The sequence below is a fragment of the Nycticebus coucang genome, chromosome 19 (genome assembly GCF_027406575.1).
Source record: "Nycticebus coucang isolate mNycCou1 chromosome 19, mNycCou1.pri, whole genome shotgun sequence".
In the NCBI taxonomy this organism is placed as follows: domain Eukaryota; kingdom Metazoa; phylum Chordata; class Mammalia; order Primates; family Lorisidae; genus Nycticebus; species Nycticebus coucang.
Window position 1 is genome coordinate 67,872,178 of NC_069798.1, and position 24,355 is coordinate 67,896,532.

The 24,355-nt window shown below is 40.5% G+C and overlaps 1 protein-coding gene across 4 annotated transcripts in view; it reads left to right on the top strand.

Moving 5' to 3' along the window:
* The first annotated feature begins 2,667 nt into the window (after nt 1–2,667).
* Nucleotides 2,668–24,355, top strand: part of ZNF407 (zinc finger protein 407) — a 459,946-nt gene continuing 438,258 nt past the window's right edge. For 2 of the 4 annotated variants that reach the window (XM_053571862.1, XM_053571865.1), the window contains exon 1: nt 2,670–3,086. The gene's annotated coding sequence lies outside the window, so the exon portion shown is untranslated. Of the gene's footprint in view, nt 3,087–11,320; nt 11,535–24,355 lie in introns of those variants that run through there. The other 2 variants (XM_053571866.1, XM_053571864.1) reach the window with 2 other exon arrangements.

A 24,355-nucleotide genomic window follows, 5' to 3' on the forward strand; every position in this document is an offset into this window, starting at 1 on the left:
TCACTGACTCTGGCAACAGTGACTTCCCTTCATGTTTCTAAATTGTATAACTTTCTACAGTTCTTTTAAACACTGTTTTTACACTAGTAATCCTATTAACATTCATGAAGGCTTTGAAGTGGGTATCACCATCATCATCATCATCATTTCCAGTTTACTAAGAAGAAACACAGGCTCAGAAAGGTTAGGCAACATACTACTAAATAATGAAACTTGGGGCGGTGCCTGTGGCTCAGTGGGTAGGGCGCCGGCCCCATATGCCGGAGGTGGCAGGTTTAAGCCTGGCCCAGGCCAAGCTGCACAAAAAAATAGCCGGGCGCTGTGGCTGGCGCCTGTAGTCCCATCTACTCAGGAGGCTGAGGCAGGAGAGTTGCCTGAGCCCAGGAATTGGAGGTTGCTGTGAGCTGTGACGCCACAGCACTCTACCAAGGGCCACAAGGTGAGACTGTCTGTACAAAAAAAGAAAAAAAATAATAAAATAATGAAACTGAAAATCATGTCTATTTAATTCCCTAGTCTGTTTTTGTTTTTCTGTAGAGACATTCACTAATGCCTGAGTTCATCCTCAGCCAATTGGCAGATCCAATTTCCTAGTCCTTTGTTTGTCAAACCACCTTTAAATATCTTAGCACCCAAGTCCTCCGGGAGATGGATTTGAGAAATTATTCTCATCTCCTCACCTGGCACCTTGTAGCAGTAAACCTTTTCTCTACTACAACTCTTGCTGTGTCAGTATATTGGTCTTTATCTAGGTGGTAGGCAAGAGACTTGGTTGGGCAGCAACATTATGTATGATGTGAAGGTCCTGTCTTGGCAACTCTAAGATACATAACTCAACTCAAAAATCTCAAAATGGAACTGAAAAATAAATCCAGATTTTACTTCACTGCTTAAAGGAAGAAGACGAAATATTAAGTAAACCTCCAAGGTAAGAAATGAAGCAAGATAAATTTCCCAAAGACCAACAAAATGCCTAATCTCTATGGACAATTGCGGTAGCTATTGTTATTGTCTAGAAATTTATCACTTTGACATATGAGAATAACACTGTTGAAATAGCTATTAAAAGACTGTGTATAGGGTAGCGCCTGTGGCTCAGTGAGCAGGGCGCCGGCCCCATATACTGAGGGTGGCGGATTCAAACCCCGCCCCGGCCAAACTGCAACAAAAAAATAGCCGGGCGTTGTGGAGGGGGCCTGTAGTCCCAGCTACTCCGGAGGCTGAGGCAGGAGAATCGCCTAAGCCCAGGAGTTGGAGGTTGCTGTGAGCTATGTGACGCCCCGGCACTCTACCGAGGGCAATAAAGTGAAACTCTGTCTCTATAAAAAAAAAAAAAAAAAGACTGTGTATAAAGTATGACATTTTCAAAAAAATTTTAAGTACATTTCAAGTGAACTCTTGGAAGACAAAATCTAGTTTTACTTATCTTTTATATAACATTGACAGGCTGGTTGCCTGTTCCTAGGAAGTTGTTTTCCACATCCTCTCTAGAACTTTTAATTAATTATCACTAAACTGAGTCAGCATGGTAGAGTGGCTCTGGAGTTTGGAGTTACACTTTTACTGTGTGATCTTGAAGTTAATTTCTTCTGAACTGCAGTTCCCTATTGTGGCTGATATGAGAATTCATGTGGATTAAAATGAGAATTCAACAGGATGTCTATGTAAAGTTCTGCATAAGCGGTATTTTAAAAGGTAAGGGATTATCAACTGAAAGTATTCTAACTTGAATTCAATCATGCTGGAATTATCCTTGAGACCTAGAAGATAGATCTAGGAATCCTATCTCCAGCAGGACATTTAAAATTCCATTTACTTACAATTATCTTTAATTTCTTTTACAATTAATACTATTATCTAAAATATAAATTTGATAACATCCCATAACAGAGTCTGTTTCCCTATGCCAACAACAAAGTCAAAACTCCTAAACAAGGCATAATCTCAGCTTCAAGTAGGATAGCACTGCCTATTTCTACACATGCCTTTGTCACAGCACCTATCAAGTCGTGATGTATTCGTCTACCCACGTTTTTTCCTGCTAGATTCTGAGTTTCAGAAGAAAGGGCTCTAAACTTGGAATTCATGAATGGACTTGCATGGGGACGGGAGGGGTTGTTAACTGCTGTAGACTGGAGTTGCGCCTTTTCTTCCTAACAATCCCTTGTGCTGTGCCGTTAACGTTCATAAAAAAAGGTCCACACAGAACGTTTTAAATGACCAAGGCGTTTCAACTTTTATTGCCAAACTGGTCAACAAACCACACTCAGCTTGTTAACCTCCTCGTTAATATTTGCATTTGGCCGGTGGCTTCCTAGGGCCTCTGAACCAAAATGGGGTCATTTGAGGCTTTTTTTCTTATAACCTGGAGGAGCAAAGGTTCTTTGCACAACTAAAAAAATCTCGTTTCTTTAAGTCAGAGCCCCAGAAACGACTGGAGTCGCTTGGGGCCGAGGGCAGCGGTCCGCCGACGCCGGTCTGGGACCGTCCACCCTGCACTGGCTTCGGCCACCCCCGCACCAGCCCAAGGCCCTCTCCGGGTTTCCGGAGCCGCCCTCGAAATCCTTTTTGTAGAGCGGCCGAGAGTGGAGAGGAGGGCTGGGCCGGAAGGAGGCGGGATCGTCCCGGGAGGAACCCACTCCCGGATCCCCTAGAAGTCCCAGGCAGCCATCCCGGAGAGCCGCTGGAGCTGACACCACCCACCCTCAAGACCGACGCGACCGCTCATTTAGATTGACTCCTCTGGCTTTCCGTTTCCTTATTTTGTGCAGGGACGGGACTTCCGGTTTTATCTCCCAGTGACTTCCGGTATGAGTTGATGGATGAAAAGTAAGACGGTATACAAGACCGCCAGCCGCTAAGGTCAAGAAGATAGAACACCACGTGATTTTACCAAACAAGTTCCACGATCTTAGTTTTTGGTTTTAGTGCCTGGCGCTCCATCCACGACAGTCAGTCGCCCTGGGCACAGCCGGAAGTCACTCAGAGGAGAGACAGGAAGTCCCTCCTCTTCCTCCCAAAGGGAAGACGGTGAGCCGGAGGAGTCAGTCAGAGGGGCGAGCAGGAGCGATTCCGTCGGCAAACAGGTAAGTTATTCTCTGGCTGGGGCGGGGGCTTTGGAGGCGGGGACCGTCCGGCGTCAGCGCTGTGCCTGGGGGCGGTGGCTTGAGGGCCCAGGGCCGGGAGGATCCGCGCCCCGAGCCCCGTCAGGGCCCTTCGCTCTTTCTCCTCCCCCCTCCCCCCGCCTCCGCCCCTCCCTGCTCGCCTTTCGCTCCCGACGCCCGCCCAGCCTCACGCCCGGACACACACCCGCGCTCGCTCGCGCGCGCTGTCTCGCCGCCCGCCCTCCCGCTGCCCTGTCACCGCTCCCTGTGCAGCCGGTCCCGCCGGCAGGCGCGCGCCCGCCGTCCAGCTGGCTGGGGCTCTGGTGGCCCCCAGGGGTTGCGGAGCCAGCGGGCCCTGGGCTTCGCCTGCCGGGCCGGCCCGTCAGCGCAGAGACCGCCCCGGCTGCCTCCGCACGCTCCCTGCACCGGAAACGGGGCCGGTCTTGCCTGCCCCGGGGTTCTCCCCAATGAAAAGCAAAGGCTTCCCCAACTGCAGACCTGCCGAGGTTTTAGTTCGCAGCCCTTCTCTCCAGCAGTAGCTTTCGCGGCTGCCTGCCCACTCTCGAGTCACCCCCCGAGATGCCCCGACTGCGCCGCTGCCACTCGCGCCTCCTTCCGTTAAGCGACGCTGCTGTGGGCGGGCGGGCGGGCGGCCACGCTAGCCTGGTGACCGACGGCACCGCGCTTGCCAGCGAAGGGTCTTAGCCGCTCGGGATTTCAGCCGGTTCTGCGCGACTGGAGGGAGACCCTGGGCCTCCTGGCACCGCAGTTTGCTGCAGCGGGCTTTTGTCTCTGTAGATAGGAAGCCGGCACCCCTGAGTGCGCTTGCCTTCTCTCTGGAGTTTAAGTTGGTGGAAGTGGGTGGCAGTATCTGCAGACCCCTGTCGGCTGGGTTCCGTTTATTTCACTGGGGACTTCTGGAATAAGACTTGACAGGGTTGGCATCCGTGGACCCACATGTAGAATTTCTTTATTTTATAGGTAGTTATAGTTTTGATAGTGATTTAACTGTGCAGTGTTGGCCTGGTGGAACTAGTTACAGTATGTTTTGTGATGAGGTGTTAGTCCAGCTGGAATACTGTAGGGAGGCTCACTGAGATCTTGATTATAATGTCATTAGAACAGCTCATAGGTCATTTGACATACTTTGTATATACTTCATTTGGTATAGGAACGTTTTACAGACATTATTACTCCCCTTTTTAAAAATTGAGACTAAGATTTAATAACTCGATCAAAATTAATGAAAGCATTCAGGTCTCAAGTGTTTGTTCATTTGTTATTCGTTCTTTTTCACGTTTGCAATACGTGAAATTACTGACTGCTCCCGGCACAAGGCACAGCTCTCCAGTAGCTGCCTTCTTGAATGGCCTGGAAGGCAGGTGTGGTAATTGCAGATAGCACAGTTGCTACTGATGTGTCCCCCCCGCCCCCGCTTTACTGTTAATTTTGGAGTAAGTTCAGATTTACAGAAAAGTTGCAAGATAGGACAAACAGTTCCACTGGTACCCATTTTCAGTATTTTGTGTTTTTGGTTTTTTTTTTGTAGACCTTTGCATTAGTGAAAGCCAGTGGTATCTTTTAAGTATAGCAAAGTGACACCACTTCAGAGACATTGGCTCCTGCTTTATGCCCAACATCAGTCTAGGTTCTCTAGAGGATTTTGAGATCTGGTTGAGGAGGTTACATAAATAAATATAACCTTTTCTAAAGTGCTAAAATAGAAATATGGGAGCACAGAGGACGTTATGGCTGACTGGCAGGGAGTGGTGAAAGCTTACAGGATATAGTATTTGAGTTATGTCTCAAGGACTAGTGGGTATTCGCTTGGTTGAGAGGACTTTTTTTTCAACATTTGTTATAATTAGTTTTGTTAGAGTAGAACTCTCTCCAGTCTTAATAAAATAGCCTCTGAATTTAATTCTCTCTCATCTCCTTTAAGGAGGCAGTTTGAATCCCAGGTGGTGAGAAGAAGCCTAATTTATAGATTCATGAGTAGGAGAATAAATTAAGCTGTATCATTCTAAGTGGTAATTGTGCCACTTTTGAGCATAGTTGACTTTTTTTTAGGAATTCAGCGTGTCCCTCTTTTAGTTTTCCTTGCTTTCCAAGTCTGATTATTACTGGAATTAATTCATTCAGGAAACATTTATTGCACACTTGTTTTATGCAAGCCGTTGCACTAAAGTGAAATGAAAGGATTTATTGGGACTATGGAGAGGTTTCAGAATTGATGGGAAAGCTGGAGAACTGGGTTTAAAAAGCAAGACAGAACCAAAAGAGGCTGAGTGGCTGAGGCCATGGCCAAGGTCATGTCACATAAATAATCTGGTCAGCATTTTGCTGCTGGTGACATTGCCTCTGGAGAAACTGCAACTTTTGTTGTTGGGCTGTTGATTCTTTCCTGCCACTGAAAAATCTCTTACTGTGCCTGCTTCTTTGTGTCAGTTATCAACTTTTAGAGGATATGAGGATTGTGGCAGTTATCTGTTGCAGCTCTTGCCTAATAAGGAAGCTGATTCTGACACAAGGCAAGTAATCAGTCAGTCTCAGAGATTAGTGGCAGGATAATTGGAACTCAGGCTTTTTGATTTACAGGCCACTCATTTGCTCTTCCCTCAGTGTTTCTCAAACTTAATGTGCATTGGAGTCACCTGGAGAGTTTGTGAAACCAGCTTGCTGGGCATCATTAGAGACCCTGCTTCAGTAGGTCAGAGTAGGGCTCAAGAATTTGCATATCTGAGAAGTTCCCAGGTGATGTTGAAGCTGATGGTCTAAGTCAGACATCCTCAAACTTTTTAAACAGGGGGCCAATTCACTGTCCCTCAGACTGTTGGAGGGCCGGACTATAGTTTAAAAAAAAACAACTATGAACAAATTCCTATGCACACTGCACATATCTTATTTTGAAGTGAAAAACAAAACGGGAACAAATACAATTCACACTACTTCATGTGGCCTGAGGGCTGCAGTTTGAGGACGCCTGAAAGTTCACAGGCTTTGATCTCTTATCTCCTATAAGGAGATTAAGCAAATCTCTATGGGTTTATAGCAGCCCCTGCTTTTCCCTGGCACTCAGAGAATCAAGTTCTTCAATTTTGTTTTTTTAAAAAAAGGTGGAGGAAAAAAGAGAAGAAATAGAATAATTTCATAGAGTCATGTTTGAGTTTTCAACTATAATTTTGGAGCTAATTCTGTTCGTCAGAACCACTGAAGGGCATGAGCTTGAGTCTTACGCTCATTTATTCTAGAGTGATAGCTGAAGTGTATAGGAGTCAAAACTTCCAGTTTTGTTTCTCTGTGGTTTCCTCTCTTATTTAGTGTACTTAAGTGTTTCCTTCTTACATGTCAAAATGTAGATGTTAAATAAGTGTAAGTTGAGACAATTAAAAATGAGCAAGGGGAAGATAAATCATTGATCTGGAGTGACTTCAGTGCCTTAGAGAATTATTCTCTAGAGTTTCTCACACACAGGCTCTTACTGGACAGTTATCTTTTTTTATTCTGGTTTAATCCTTATTTGCTATTATTTTTATTTTTATTTATTTAATTCTTTAAATTATTGAGTTTCTTAGCATAATTGTCAGAGGAGGTAGTATGTTTTTCTGTTAGAGTCAATGAATGGTCTTTCCCCTGTTTTTTTACCTGAGTAAAAAAAGTCTAAAATGACTTGTAAAAACTTTTTACTTTGAAATAATTTCAGAATTTAAAAAAGTGCATTAATAATACAGAGTTCCTATGTATATACAGTTAGCCAGCATCCCCTTTTGTTACTATCTTCTGGATCCATAAGGCAGTTGTGAAAGCAGACAGTTTATATTCATATGAAGTCTATATGAATAAAGACTTTATTCCTATTTCACCAATTGTTCCATTTGTGTCCTTTCTGTGGGTCCAGGATCCAATCCAGTATCGTGTTGCATTCATCACATCCCCTCAGTCTTTTCCTTCCAATCTGTGATACCCTGTTTTCCCCAAAAATAAGACAGTGTCTTATTTTAAGGTGTACTCCCAAAGATGTGCTAGGTCTTATTTTCAGGGGATGTCTTATCTTTCCTGTAAGTAGGTCTTATTTTCAGGGAAACAGGGTAGTTCCTTTTAGATTTTTGTCTTTCATTGCCTTAATACTTTTGAAGAACACTGGCCAATTATTTTGTATAATGTCCCTCAGTCTGGATTTGTCTGATGTTCTTTATTGGTTAATTGAGAGTGAAGCACCTTTGTTAAGAATATCACAGAGGTGAAATCACACTCATCTCAGAGTACATCACACCTGGGGGTACATGATAGAGATGTATCGTATTACTGATGAATGTGAACTTTGATCTCTTGGTTGAGATAGGGTGGTGCCTGTGGCTCAAAGGAGTAGGGCACTGGCCCCATATGCCAGAGGCGGTAGGTTCAAACCCAGCCCTGGCCAAAAATTGCAAAAAAAAAAAAAAAAACCAAAAAACTTTGATCTTTTGGTTGAGATAGTGTGTCAGATTTTTTAGGTTTTTTTTTTGCAGTTTTTGGCTGGGGCTGGGTTTGAACCCGCCATCTCTGGCATGTGGGGACAACACCCTACTCTTTGAGCCACAGGCACCGGCCGTGTGTCAGGTTTTTATATTCTGTCTAAAGTGAAAAACTTTCCCTTTGTAATTAATGATTCTTACAACTCATTTTGGTACAAACGTTTAAAAGAACATAACATCAAAATCTTTTTTTTTTTTAAGAGACAGAGTCTCACTTTATTGCCCTTGATAGAGTGCTGTAGCGTCACAGCTCACAGCAACCTCCAGCTCTTTGGCTTAGGCGATTCCCTGCCTCAGCCTCCCAAGTAGCTGGGACTATAGGCACCTGCCACAAAGCCTCACTATTTTGTTGTTGTTTTTACAGTTTGGCTGAAGGTTTGAACCTGCCACCCTTGGTATATGGGCCGGACACACTACCCACTGAGCCACATGTGCTGCCTCAACATCAAAATCTTTTGAGACTGACCTTAACTGTGAGACATTTCTTATCTCATGGGAAGTTTCTTTATTATTTGTTAGAACCAAAGGGAGCAATGGTGTAGGCTGAGGGGTGTCCAATCTGTGGCCTGCAGGCTGGGTATAGCCCTGGATGGCTATTGATATGGCCCAACAAAAAAATTGTCCACTTACTTAAAACATTTTGAGATTTTTTTTGTGCTTTTTTTGGTTAGAACTCCATTGCACATGTCTTGAGTGTGGATTTTGTAGACGACATCATGTCGCAATATAATGAACACATAAAATGAACACATGGACTTTTGCTATTTGAACACATGTGGCTTCAGTTTTTCAGCAGGGTGCTCCTTCCAGTGTGTTACTCCCAATTGCAGACAGTTGAACTGACACCATTAGACATTACATTTGCTAGTGGTGACTTGGCGAGGCAGCGATTATCAAAAATATTTCAGCTTGCCATTATAACGTTAGGTGTTCAGTGTTATTTAGGGTCAGATAACCATTCTTATTTGATTATTAAGGTACTTCCGCACGTTGGCAGTGCCTCACACACCACACTTTACAGTTGGCCCTTTGCTTTGCCCTGTATTGGCAGCCGAGATGTGGAAGTGCCCAAACCTTGCTTTCTATTTTTCTGTCAGTTAATTTTCATAATAAGTAAATATAGTCCCTTATCTGTTACTATGTTTTTAATCACAGAATGGCTTCTCCAACATCTCAAAAAAGAAAAATAACAGATGAAGGAAGATTGTTCAATGAAAAATAGATGACACTGGTTTGTTAAGGCAAATAGTAAGGTACTCTGCTTAATTTGTAGGGAAGTTGTGCAAATTTCTGAAGTTTATAATTTGAAAAGGCATTATATGAAAAAAATGCTGCCATATTTGATGCATATGAGGAATTGTGTTGTAAGGACAAAACAGTGGAACTGAAAAAATTCTTCTCAACAAATCTTTTTTAAAAAGTTACCACTCAGATTCCATTGTAAAATTTAGTTATGTGGTAGCACATTTAATAGCAAAAAAATCAAAACTATTTGCATATGGTGAGTTTATCAAGCAATGTATGGAAAACATGGCAGATATAATTTATGCTGAACAAAAAGGGGGATATTTCTAAAATTAGTTGATCTCACCAGACGATGGCCAGCGAATTGAAGAAATTAGAAATTCTATAAAAAGATTGGAGAGTAAAGCTGCTAATTTTATTTTGTGCTTTGGAGATGAATGACAACACTGATGCTACAAACATAGCTCAATTTGCCATTTTTAGTAGGGATATAATGACTAATATACTGTCATTAAGAAATGGCTTCTTTAGTGCCTTTAAAAGATATCTAAGTCAAGAGATTTCTACAAAGCAGTAAAAAAATATGTTAATGTGATTTTCTTTGTACATTGTCAACATATCTGGTATAGTTACTGACAGTGCCCTGGTGATGGCAGGTCAAAGAGAGGGACTTGTAAAATTAATAGAAGATGATGCAGTTGCCGCCCCAAACTCATGTTTGATGAAATATCATTGCATACTATATCAAAAACATTCATGCGCAAAAGCTTTAAAACTGGGTTATGTTTGTTGGCAAATCATCATCAAGACTGTGAATTTCATAAGGGCTAAGGAATTGAATCATTGCCAATTCCAGGAATTCCTTAGATGCTGACTTTGGTGACATTATTTACTTTTCAGAAAATGGCCGAGTTGAGACAAAATGATGAAAAGACTTTGTGATTTGCGATGTGTTATCAAGCGTCTATGGTATCAAAAACCAAATTTGTGCCAGAACTTGATGATGAAACCTGGCTTACAGAGTTAGCATTTTTAGTGGATTTAAATGCTAGTGTAAATGAGTTAAATGTGTCTACAAGGTGAAAACCAGCTTAGCCATATAGTGCTTGAAACCGTAACAGTGTTCCAAATGAAATGATGGTGAGCTCAATTAAGGCAAACAATTTTATACATTTTGATACATTGCCTAAACACAGTCCTGAAAAATATGCAGCCATGCATATTTTGATTTTGTACAAGAATTTGAAAACCAATTTTAAGATTTCTGGGAAAATAATATTTTGGTCCATTGCGACTCCATTTTCAGTTGACATAAACACGTTACCTCCCAATTTTCAAATGGAATGCAGAGAGTTGCAACCTGACCTTCAACTTAAAGAAAAATTTGATCGTGTCCCTTTACTGTACTTTCATAGGTTCTGTCTTCCTAGAGACAAATATCCCTAGCTTTACGAACATGCTTTGTTCATGTCTTGTGTTTGGCAGTATTTACATTTGCAAGCAATTGTTCTCAAGAATGAAGCTCATTAAAGGTAAAATTAGAACCAAAATATCTGATAAGCACTGTGAGAACTCACTGAGAATTGGAACTGCTTCTATCGAACCAGATACTGATGCATTAGCTTCTCAGATACAAAGTCAACTCCCACTGGCTTAATGCTGCCCACTTTTCTTTTGTTTTTGTAATAAATATCAAAGAAAAGACGTTTTATTACTTAGATATGTACATTTTCTATATTTGTGTTTGCAAACTTGGGACCTGCTCAACAATTTTAAAAAACTCTCTGGGCTGCTGCATGATTAGGAATTATTATGCGAGGAGTTTTTTGTTAATCTGTGGTGGTGGAAATCACAAAAATTATGCACAGACTTTTGTTGTTGTTGTTAGGGTTTGTGTGTTTAATGTGTGGGCCAAGACAACTCTTCTTCCACTGTGACCCTGAGAAACCAAAAGGTTGGATACCCCTGGTATAGGCTGTGTTGGAAGAGTAACTATTTCTTCCAAAACTTGTCCATGATGTCAGTACATCATTGACATGGAATTGGCACCTGTGGAAACAGTTTGGCCCAATTCTTTTGCTGTGGTTCTGCAATTGGTCTCACATCTGTCTTTCACTATATGACTTTCTATGTGTATAACTGTGCTGCCTTTCTTTCTTTTTTTTCCTTTAAGAGACAGAGTCTCACTTTGTTGCCCTCGGTAGAGTGCTTTGGCTTCACAGCTCACAGCAACCTCCAGCTCTTGGGCTTAGGCGATTCTCTTGCCTCAGCCTCCCGAGTACCTGGGACTACAGGCGCCCACCACAACGTCCGGCTATTTTTTGTTGTTGTAGTTTGGCCGGGGCCAGGTTTGAACCCGCCACCCTCAGTATGTGGGGCTGGTGCCCTACTCACTGAGCCACAGGCGCCACCCTGTGTTGTGTTTCTTAGAAGTCTCAGTCATTTATTTAGAAAATGGGTGGGTCTGTAGTCGCACGTCACTTAACAATGAGGATTGGATCACATTTGAAATCTTTTAGGTGATTTTGTCATCCTGGGAACATCATAGAATACAGACCTATACAGTATAGCCTACTGCACTCCTAGGCTCGTGATAAAGCCTGCTGTACCTAGCCTGAAAACCCGTGCATCATGCTACTTACTGAATACTGTGGGCAGTTGTAACAAAATGGTAAGTATCTGTCTCATTCTATCTAAACATAGAAAAGGAACAGTAAAAATATAGTATCAAAGATAAAAAATGGTACACCTGTTTAGAACCACTTACTGTGAATGAAACTTGCAGAGCTGGAAAGTGCTCTGGCTGAGTCTGTGGGTGAGAAGTGAGTGAATGTGAAGGCCTTGGACATTACTATGCACTTTGAAACAACTGGCATTGTGGGAGGTTTGTTTACACCAGTATCACCACAAATACATGACATTGCAGTAGTTTTGGTGTTAACAACAGCTACGACATCACTAGGGATGGGAATTTTCCAGCTCTATTATCATCACCTATGCCATTCATCATCTGTGACTGAGACATTGTGCTTTGCATGGCTGTACTTCCCTTCATCACAAGGTAGCTGCTCTGAGCATCTGTTCTTATGCATTTGGTGGTTCACAGAGCTGGGCAGTCATCTGTGAGGACCGTGTGGATGACATTGCTGTGTACATCATGTATATGTGCATGTAAATCACCTCTGGTCTCAAAATGCACATAACTTTGTTCTAATCAGAGCACATTGGAAGAAGAATATCTGGCTGTCTCCTTCGAGAACTTATAAGCTTGCTGGAGGCAGGGAATTAATCTGTTTTTATTTATTAGAAACTAGGCGTGGTATCTGCAGCATGCAAGGCATTTACAAATACTTTGATGAATAAATGAATATATACATGCTTTTTGTCACTTGCATTTGTAAGTTACCAGAATATTAAAAACATCCTTTCACATGAACACATATTTTGTCCAGTTATTTCCTTAAGATACAGTCTGCAAAGAGTAACTGATGAGTTAATGAACATAGATATTGTAAGGCTTTATTGTAGAATTACCCCCCAGAAAGGGTAATTTCTCAACTAGTAATATTTGAAGATGCCCACTTTCCCATCCCCAATCCTTAATTAACTCTTTACTTTTTTTTAGAAGAACCCTTAAATGAGATTTTTTGTTTGTGGGGGGGGCATTTTCAGTGATTATTTGTGAAGTGTGATGGGGTGGGTATCATAGTCTGACTATAGTTTGCTATAACTTTCAAAATTTTCATATTGCAATTTTCTATTTTTTGTTTGCTGCAATGACAGGGCATACTAGCCCTTTTCTTTCTGTCTTTTTTTTTTGAGACAGAGTCTCATTATGTCACCCTCAGTAGAGTGCCATGGTGTGACAGCTCACAGCATCCTCCAACTCCTGGGCATAGGCGATTCTCTTGCCTCAGTCTCCCAATAGACTAGACCTCAATAAAGTAATGGTTAACACTGAAGCAGCATTTCATTTGGTATACTTTGTATATTCTACTTAAAGTTCTAGTTGGTTATGGATATGGTCCTTACCAAACAGGAAACTCCCTAAGGGTGAAATGTGTTTTTTATTCACCATCGCTCACAAAAATCAAGTAGAGGTCAAGTAAAAACTTAAATATAAGAAGGCACAACTTGGAAATTTTTAGAAGACCATCTAGGACAGTACTTGTATGAATATGGTATAGGGAAGAGGTTCTTAAAAAAATCACAGAAACTATAAACCAAAAAGGGAAAAGATCAATACATTAATATTAACAACTTGTATATATTAATAAAAACCATCAAGAAAATGGACAGGTCGCAAGGGAGAGTAGATACATTCAGTACGTAGTACTGATAAAAGATGTATCTGGAAGTAAGCAACTATAAATCAAAAATAACGTAGAAAAATGGACCAATGACCTGGTAGGCATCTTACAGAAGAGGAAACCTGAATGCAAAAATGCCCAGCTTTATTAGTAATTAGGGAAGTGCAAATTAGGACCAAAATGGTATATAGTTTCATGCACATTAGTCTGGCAACAATGTGAAAAGTCTTCTATTAGTGTTGGGAGGACAGGGAACAGATGGAATGCTTATATACAGCTGGTGGGAGTGTAAATTGGTACAGTAACTTTGGGAGTAATGTAATACAGTTGATCTGTGTGTACCTTTTGACCCATTAATTACACTCAGTCTTTATCTTAGAGCAGTGTTCTAAATTGTTTCCCAGCATCCCCTGGGAACTTGTTCAAAATACATAACTTTTGCCCTGGCTCTAGATATATTGGATAGATATACTGAATCACTAACTTTGGGGATGGGCCAGGTTTCTAACTTAGTAAGGCTTACAGGTAAGAAAACCACTGCCCTAGAGAAACTCACTTACGTAAATGTCCTGAGACGCGTGCAGGAGATACTTATAGTCACCCTCTTTATAGAAGGAAAGACTGGAAGCAATGCCATTGCAGGAGAATGGATGAATCTGTTGTATCATATTCCTGTGATGAAGCACCTTTCAGCACTGAGACTGCGTGAGTGCTAGCTGTGTTTATCACTGGGGATAATGAGCGTTAGGAATATAATCTCGAGGGGGAACAAAGCCACTCGTAGAAGAAAGCATATGGTATTTTTCCTTTTTTTTTTAAGTTTAGAAATGTCCAAAACAAAATTGCATAGTGTTAGGAATATGGATGTGGTAAATTAATGAAGGTGGGAAATTACGAACACAAGGTTCAAGTTGGTGATGGGGGCACATAGAGCAACTCAGAGATAGTTTATTTTTCTTAAACTGTTATCTGCACTTAGGGTTTTGTTATATTATTGCTAAAACGTTACATAGGTTAAAAGTTATTTTTCATATCTACCAAATATTCTAAAAGCAATCATTTGTGTTTGTTTTTTTATTTTGCAGTCTGTCTGTATAAGGACTGTTCAATTTATATGAAAAAGATTTGATGAGGTGAATGATGAGGTGATGATATATTATTGGAGGTGTATGGTAGAAATTATTCCTATATCAACCCTCTTATACATACTTTCAGGAGTAGAGATACCAGAAAGAAGATTGTGATAATGTTTGTTAATACTGAGAGACTGGCTTGGCGCCTGTAGCTCAAGCGGCTAAAGCGCCAGCCATATACACCAGAGCTGGTAGGTTCGAATTCAGACCGGGCCTGCCAAACAACAGTGACAACTACAACCAAAAAATAACCAGGTGTTGCTGTAGGGCGCCTGTAGTCCCAGCTACTTGGGAGGCGGAGGCAGGACAATCGCTTGAGCCCAGGAGTTGGGAGTTGCTGTGAGCTGTGATGCCACGGCACTCTACCCAGGGTGATAGCTTAAGGCTGTATCTCAAAAAGAAAAAAAAAAACAAAAAAAACTGAGAGCTTACTGTGTGCCAGCATTGATCTGAGCACATTACAGGCTGAGTTTATCCCGCATTAAGGAAATGAGGACTGGGCTTCAGGGTGACTCTGCAGGCATTCTTACTGTCCCTGTTTGTTGTACAATACAGATAGAGGAGGTAAAGTTGGTGTGACTTAATGATTGTCATGCAGGGTCAGAGGAAGACAGGCATAGCTTGAGAGAGCTGGAGGGGAGAAAAAGAAAAGTCGTGATGGGAATGGGAGTAGAGGAAGCCTGCGAAAAGGTGTACTCATACCCTTTTTTGAAGTTACTCTTTGTCTTACTAGGTTTGTTTTCAAGCCAGCATGCATGGCTTATATTCTAGCAGCTAACAAGTCCTTAAAGCAGAAGTAATTAATTATTTTTTAATTTTAGTTCTTAAAGGTTGAGTTGAAGTGACTTCTAAGGATTGTGTCTTCTAATTTGTTAGAAAATAGTAGTGTTGGCTGGGCGCAGTGGCTCAGGCCTGTAATCCTAGTGCTCTGAGAGGCCGAGGTGGGTGAATGGCTTGAACTCATGAATTTGAGACCAGCCTGAGCACGAGCGAAACCCCATCTCTATTAAAAATAGAAAAACTGAGGTAAGAGGATCACTTGAACCTAAGAGTTGGAGGTTGCTGTGAGCTATGATGATGCCATGGCACTCTACCCAGGGCGATAACGTGAGACTGTCTCAAAAAAAAAAAAAAAAGTGGCATCATTAAGAATTAAGATTGAGGAGATCATACTTCTTTGCTCAGATAATTTGTTGCTAAAAAAAAAAGACACTTTTGGGAAGTTGGCGTTCGCTTATTTTTTCTAACCTTTGATAGTTTTTTTTTTTGTCATATTTATCCCATATTTATGGGAGCATTTTCTTAAATCAACACTGCTTATATGTAAACTCATCTTAAGCCATCATGTTATTATAGTCATTCCTTGAAATTAACAAGTATAGGAAAAATAAACATGATTTTTAGAAGTCATATTACATGTCCTATTACTATTTTTATTTGATATTGAGTGCTAAAATTGTGTAAACCATAAGTACTCTCAAGTATTTGTAATTGTGTAATGTCATACTTTCTAGCAGAATCAGCCCTTACCAAGAAGTTGATAGCCCATGAGGGACCTTCTGTGACAAGGAGGCCTGCATTTCCACACATGTAGTAATTGTAGGAGATCCTTAAGGACAAATGTAGAACACAGGCTTCTTAGAAGAGATTTCAGGTACATTAGCTCTTCTAGTTTTAGCTATGTTTTGTTAAAGCTAGAGAACCTCAGTTTTAACTTAGTGCCTCGTATACAGGTATGCTGTGCTTTTCTCTTCCATTAAAAACTTATTTTAAATAAAACAAGGTATAAAAAGAAGCCTGACAGGGAAAAGACATTAATACAGTTGGAGTAATACCTTTCTTTTCTTTCTTTCTTTCTTTTTTTTGAGACAGAGTCTCATTATGTCACCCTCGGTAGAGTGCTGTGGCATCACAGCTCACAACAATCTCCAACTCTTGGGCTTAAGCAGTTCTCTTGCCTCAGTCTCCCAAATAGCTGGGACTACAGGCTCTGCCACAATGCCTGGCTATTTTTTTTTTTTTTTTTGTAGTTGTCATTGTTGTTTGGCAGGCCTGGGCCGGGTTCAAACTCCCCAGCCCTGGTGTATGTGGCCAGCACCCTAACCGCTGAGTTATAGGCGCCGAGCCGAGAAATACCCTTCTAATCATCAAATGTAACCAATAATATTTCAGTTATTAAATATAATAGAAACTATGTGTTTTAAACCTAGAATAAACAATGGAATACTTCTTTGGAAGTGTACAATTCACTTGTAATTTCTATTGATGGTGAATTATGGATCGGAATTTGATATATAATTATATCAGTCATTATAAAATGAGAAATAGCAGTTATAGGAGTGCATGTTAACTTAAAATATAATTTTAAAACCATTATAATTTAAACTAAGGTGGTAATGTAGTTTTAAAAATAGCTTAGAAAATTTAGATCATTGAAGGAAAGGAAGCAGAAATTATAGTCTTACAAAAAGGTGATCAAATGGTTTTCATTAATTTTCTGGGTATAAAATCTGAGAGGGTGGTAATGTTTTATATTTCACTGTAACACTAGGATTTCAAGATGTAGATTAGGGCATTGACATTCAGAGTAATTTTTTGTGACAAATTGTGATGTAGGCATATGTCCTTGGACTCCTATTTGGTATGGTACATTATTCCTCCCAAGTCACTCATTGTCCCCTCTACCCTCACAAACACACACACATGTTTTTCCCCCCACTCTTCTCTTCTGCATCTCAGTTCTTTGGTAAATATACAAACTGTATACTAATTGTTTGAATGGTAAGAATGGATTCTAATCCAGTGGTTCCCAAATCTGGCTTATCAGAATCACCTAGGGAACTCTTTAAGGGGAAAGGGGAGAGGGAGTGGAGGGAGAGTAATCGGTGGGACCACACCTACGGTGCATCATCGCCTATTGTACTAGGTGTAGAATATAAATGTCTTAACACAATAACTAAGAAAATGCTGTGAAGGCTATGTTAACCAATTTGATGAAAACATTTCAAATTGTGTATAAAACCAGCACATTGTACCCTATGATTGCATTAATGTACACAGCTATGATTTAATAAAAAAAAAAAGTGTAGATTTTTGTACCTACCTCAGACTTTCTTAATCAGAATCGTCTCTTCCTCCTTCCCTCCCTCTCTTCTTTCCACCTTTCCTTTCTTGTTTTTACAGAGTCTGTTTCTGTCTCCCTGGGTAGAGTGCCATGGCATCATAGCTCACAGCAACCTCAAACCCTTAGGCTTGAGCAATCCTCTTGCTTCAACCCCCTAAGTAGCTGGGACTACAGGCATACACCACCACGTCCAGCTAGTTTTTCTATGTTCAATAGAGATGGGGTCTTACTCTTGCTCAGGTTGGGTCTTAAACTCCTGAGCTCAAGTAATCTACTTGCCTTGGCCTTCCAGAGTGCTAGAACTATAGGCATGAGCCACCGTGCCTGGCCTAATTAGAATACTTGTATAGGTAAGACTGAGGGATTCATGTTTTTGATGATTAGCTAAATTTGTTTATTTATTTATTTATTTTGTAGAGACGGTTTTACTTTATCGCCCACAGTAGAGTGCCGTGGTGTCACACAGCTCACAGCAACCTCCAATTCCTGGACTTATGTGATTCTCTTGCCTCAGCCTCCCGAGTAGCTGGGACTAAGGCGCCGGCCACAACGCCTGGCTATTTTTTTGTTGCAGTTTGGCCAGGGCTGGGTTTGAACCTGCTGCCCTTGGTATATGGGGCTGGCACCCTGCCTTGCCCACTGAGCCAGAGGCACCACCCCATTAGCTAAATTTGTAACTGATCGGTACTGTCTGTAATTCTCATGTTTATAAATATGAAAGTAATAACTTCAGAGATGCTTTTACAGTTGCAGTAGTTCAGAAAACTATACTGAAAAATAGTTTGTGTAAATCTTATAAAGTCTAAAAGCCTTCCATGGCAGAATACAAGCAACATGATGATTTTTGGGTTGTTGTATGACAGATATGGCTCACCGTTCACCCATATCAGTTCTTGCACAACTTCATTTACATTTTTTAGGCTCCCTTGCAGCTAAGCAGGTATGGGTGGAAGTGAGAGATACCACCTGTGAGTCAAGACAAATAACTATATGCAGAAGAATGACCATATACTCACCATATATAAAAATTAACTCAAAGTAGATTAAAGACTTAAGTGTACCACCTGAAACCATAAAAATTCTGGAAGAAAACTTAGGGAAGACTCTTATGGACATTGGCCAAGGCAAAGAATTGTGACTAAGATCCCAAAAGCAAATGGGATAAAACCAAGAATAAACAAATGAGATGTAATTCAAGCTTTTGCAAAGAAAAAGAAATAATCAACAGAGTATATAGACAACCTCAAAAATGGGAGGACGTATTTGCGAACTGTTCATTTGACAAAGCACTAATATCCAGGATCTACAAGGAACTCAAATCTGCAAGAAGGAAAACAGATAACCCCATTAAAAAGTGGGCAAATGGCATGAACAGGCATTTTTCAAAGGAAGTTGACAAATGATCAAGAAACATGAAAAAATGTTCAATATCACTAATCATCAGAGAAATACAAATTGAAACCACTGTGAGATACTATCTTATCCCAGTCAGAATGTCCATTACTAAAAAGTCAAAAAATAGTAGGTATTGATGCTGATGAGGTGAAAAGGGAATGCTCAGTGTTGGTGGGAATGTAAATTAGTACACCCTCTGTGGGAAACAGCATGGAGGCTTTGCAAAGAACTAAAAGTAATTCTACCATTCAATCCAGCAGTTCCACTACTGGGTATCCAGCCAAAGGAAAAGAAATTTGTATGTTAAAAAGATATTTATACTTTTGTCATTATAGCAACACAATTCATAGTTGCAAAGGTATGGTATCAACCTAGGTGCCTATCAATTAATGAGTGGATAAAGAAAATGTGATATGCACCTGCACAGTCCCCCACCCCCACCCCGTGGAATACTACTCAACCATAACAAGAATGAGATATCTTTTACAGCAACTTGGATGGAACTGAAGGCCATTGTCCTAAGTAAAGTAACCAAGAATAGAAAACCAAATACTGTATGTTTGTTCTCACTTACAAGCTAAGCTAAGCTATGGGTATACTCATACAGAATAAAATACTGGACATTGGAGACTCAAAAAGGGGAAGGATGGGACTATGTGATGGATGAAATACTACCATACAGTATATCCATGTGACAAAACTCCGTATGTATCCCCAGAATACACAGAAATATTGTAATAGTGATTAAAAAGAGGCAGTGAACCAGCTTCCCTTTTCATGCACACTTTTTTCTGTCAGCTAGATTCAGGGAATGAGGAGGCTCAAAGGCAGAGCCTCAGAGTGGAAGGAGTCAGGATCCCTGAATCACAGCCTGGAGCAGAACACTTGCTGACCTGCTTTGGAAGTTTACAAGAGTAGAATATAAGCTAGTATTGTGTTTGAACCATTTTTAAGTTACTTTATCATAGCAGTTATAATAAGGGCATTCATTTTTTTAGGTTGCTTTTATAGCCACTGTATGTAAATCTAAATGCTGTGGCAGATTATGTGGAAAATTAGAATTCTGCAGTCTTTTTTTCTGTCTACCCATATAAAATTTTTGTTTTTGTGTAGAAGAGAAATATTACGGAGTCAGGACATTTTATTAGACTGCAGTGTTTGCTTAGAGCAGTGGTTCTCAACCTTCCTAATTGCCTCATTTTATTAGACCGCAGTGTTTGCTTAGAGCAGTGGTTCTCAACCTTCCTAATTACCAATGGAACAAAGGGTCTAGATCCACAGGCTAAGAACTGCTGTCTTAGAGGTATAACCCGCAGGTGGCCACTATGCATGTGTGAAAATAAGTAAATCAGACTTGTGGTACCATGTATGAAAGGATCCCAGCAGTGAAGAAAGGACAGGTTTTCAGAACGCTCTTATTGGGTAATGAACTTAGAACTGAGAATTATTCTTATTGATTTTTAAGAATTTATAAATGATTTAAAAATTAATAGATGGATAACCTATAAGGTGATGTGGTTTTCCAAACCCAGACTTTAGTCATTCCCCTCCTTTCTGTTTTTATTCCATACCACCATATTTTTTTTCTAACTTAGCCTGGTTATAATAATATCTGTGAACTCACAGATATTGGTGAGTTTTTTAAAAATGTACGCTTGAATAATATATAGTTATTTAAAACTCCTTACTTGTAATAACTTTAAGTGGTGCTAGTGGTATTTCTGTCAAACTTTGGGAAAGACTAAAAACTTGTATTCTTCATGTGAACAGTATCTTTAGAGCTTAAGCTATAAAATTTTAATAGAAATAAATACAGTCACCTGGAAACTTGGCAGACTGACTCTGTCTAATGGGGCATTGGCTATGGCCTCTCCTGTTGCAGTGATTGGTAGGTATTCTCTTGGTAGGTTAATGTCTGCATTTCTCTTGGTATTCTCTTGGTAGGTTAATGTCTGCATTTGCTTGTTGTGAGGGACAGCACAAATAGCATATCTAAAAAATTACCAAACTCTGTTAAGCAGGATCTTTTTCTAAATTTAATGAATATTGGGCCTAAAAATGTGCTAAGAACGTGACATGAAATGAAATTGAAAATAAAAATCTTGGTAAATACTAATGTTGGAGGTAGAAATAGAGCTTGGTGATGATAACCCTGGGGGAAGACAGCCAGGCTTGAAAGGAGCAGAACACACTGCTAGTTTACTGATTTAGATTTGTTTTTGAGGAGAGAAGATTCAGTAGATACATCTACCACTTTTTTCCAGTTATTTCTATTCTTTTGTCACTTAGGAATATGGACGATAAGCAGGACATGTTGTCTCATGCCTGTAATCCCAGCCCTTTAGGAGGCTGAGGGGGAAGATCACATGAGGCCAGGAGTTCAAGACCAGGCTGGGGAATATAGTGAGATTCCCCTGCCCCCATCTCTACAAAAAATAAAGTTAGCTGAGCATGATGGCTTGCACCTGTAGTCCTAGCTATCCTAGCCAAGACCAGGATCACTTGCACCCTGGAGCTTGAGGCTGTAGTCAGCTTATGATCTTGCTACTGCCCTGTTAGCTTGGGCTAAGAGAAAGACCTTGTCTCTTAATCCCCAAAATGGGCCTGGCGCAGTGACTCATGCTTCTAATCCCAGCAGTTGGGAGGCCGAGGTGGGTGGATTGCCCTGAGGTCACATGTTTGAGACCAACCTGAGCAAGAGCGAGACCCTGTCTCTAAAAATATCTGGGCATTGTAGAGGGCGCCTGTAGTCCCAGCTACTTGAGAGGCTGAGGCAAGAGAATCGCTTGAGCCCTAGAGTTGGAGGTTGCTGTGAGCTGTGACACTATGGCACTCTACTGAGGGTGACAAAGTGAGACTCTGTCTCAAAAAAGAAAAAAAGGAAAAGAATACAGAAGATGCTATATAGGGGGCATTCTTTGTCAGTGTCAGCAGAAGAGCTGTGATGGAGGGAAGTCAGAGCAATCCTTGATAGCTGAGAGGTGTACAAGCGCTTTTTCCTTCTCAAGTAGTTTTAAAGTTCTAGAATGTACATCAGACATTGGACTTGTATATAATTTTGGTTTCAATCTCTTCCATCATTTTGGTAAGTTTGCCTCTTAATGTATAAATTGATCCTTTATATTTGTTTTGTTTTTTAAGCTGAAAAGGGACGTTCTTATTTCAAGTGTTACAGAATTTTGTAGGAGAGTCTTATATACTGTAGACATTGAGTACATTAAAATTTAGGATTTTTGATTTTCTTTTTGGAGTTTATATTTCATCCTGTTTCTTCTTCTGTTTTTACCCATATTTTATTATTTTAAAAAGTTCATTAATACCCTATACCATCTGGCAGGATTTAAAATCAGGTGAGTTAAATAAAGGAAAGGCAGTAGATGGTAGACTTTCAGATGAGTTTTCCTGTCATTTTACCAGATAAGGTAAAATAGAAGTATGTTAAATAGTCAAAGAATGTTGACGTAAGTAAGGTCTGAAGATTATCTATCCTTTTCTCATTTTTAACCATTGGGAGGTGTGAGAAACACTGACAGGCTTAGTAAAAAGCAGGGAAATGGAATTCAGAAGGAAAATTCAGAGGACAAACTTGAAAATGGCTATGTAGCTTTGCTAGGTCCACATTAAGGGAAGGGGACTAGGAACAGTTAATGTAGAAAAATGGTAGTATTATCTAGTGAGTGGCACGGTATTTATAGAGATGTGTCAGATTGTAAAACTGCTTTTAGTAGTAGAGAATTCAACTAGATGCTGACAGTCTTCAGCAAAGTTCAGGTGTCAGGAGTAGAGAAGGTGGGACCAGTGCTGATAGGGACTTAGCAAGAGTTGTGACAAAGCATGTCCTGCTGACATTTTATCATCTGTGTCTTTGCTAGGCATTTACAGCCTACCTACCATCTTCTTTGGACAGGAAAAACATTTATCTTTTGTAGATGGCTGATTGATACCGTTGAGTTTCTATATTTCAGCATACTTTAACCAGCTTTGCCAGTAATAGGAAAAAACCCCACACAGTCCTTTCGTGTGTGATGTTCTTTTTCGTTGGTGTCACCCTGGACTCTGTTTTAAGGCTGGTGTGGAAACTATCGTGGACAGGATTTGACAGAAAAGATTCCATCAGGCATTTATTTAATTTATTTATTTTTATTATTAAATCATAGCTGTGTACATTAATGCGATCATGGGGCACCATACACTGGAGACCATTTGACATATTTTCATCACACTGGTTAACATAGCCTTCCTGGCATTTTCTTAGTTATTGTGTTAAGACATTTATATTCTACATTTACTAAGTTTCACAAGTACCCTTATATGATGCACTGTAGGTATAATCCAACAGGCATTTTTAAGTGGCGAAGGAGTTTGAAACTTCCTAGTATAGCCACATAGGACACAGCTCTACTAGAAAAGACAGAATTTTCAGTAGAACCTCAGCTGGAGATAAAGCTTTTTGGGTCCCTGGCAGTCTAGACTGGGACTAATAACTGTTACGTGGAGTAGGGCTTTGTCAGGTCTAAGAGAACCTTTATCATTGTTGGGGAGCTTTATATTCTTTGGTCCTTCTGATAGTAGAGATGTTGTAAAGGTCTTTGTAAGGATATGTACAAAATCAACCCACCTCTTCTGCTGCTTCTTTTCCTTTATTTCCTTTACTTTTTATTTGAAAATAATTTTATTTTTATTTTTTATTGTTGGGGATTCATTGAGGATACATGAAGCCAGGTTACACTGATTGCATTTGTTAGGTAAAGTCCTTTTTACAATTTGGAAATAATTTCAATTATATTAAACTATTTGTAAACAAACCCAGGAATTTTTCTAGAACATCTGTATAATCTTCAGCCTGATTCATCCATTGTGAGTTTTCTCTCTTGCTTTCTCCTATACACACCTGTTAAACACACAGGCCCCACACGCCTATATACCCCCTATACACTTCTACACACACACCCCCCCAGACGTCTGCACCCCCACATCCACTTTGCAATTTACCTGAATCATTTGAGAGTAAATTAAATACACTGTGACCTTTTACCCATAAACACTCAGTTTATGTATACTAAGAATGGGGATTTTTCTCTTACCTGATCATTATACTGTCTGCAGTTTTATAAATTTACACTGGTACTTTTTGTCAATTGAACTAAAACTTCCCAAGAGCATTTCTTCTTCCCCTGCTGGCACAGAGTCCAGTCTGAGAGCAGGTTCTGCATTCATTGTCAAATCTCTTTAGCCTCCTTTAATCTGGAATGTATCCACAGCCTTTCTTAGCCTTTTATGACATTTGGTACTTTTGAAGAATGCAGTTCTCCCACCTTTGTACTTCTTTCTTTAAATAAGACATTCCTTGTGGGCGGCGCCTGTGGCTCAGCCAGTAGGGCACTGGCCCCATATACCGAGGGCGGCGGGTTCAAACGTGGCCCTAGTGAACTGCAAAAACAAAAAAATAGCCGGGCTGGCGCCTGTAGTCCCAGCTACTCAGGAGGCTGAGGCAAGAGAATGGCCTAAGCCCAGGAGTTGGAGGTTGCTG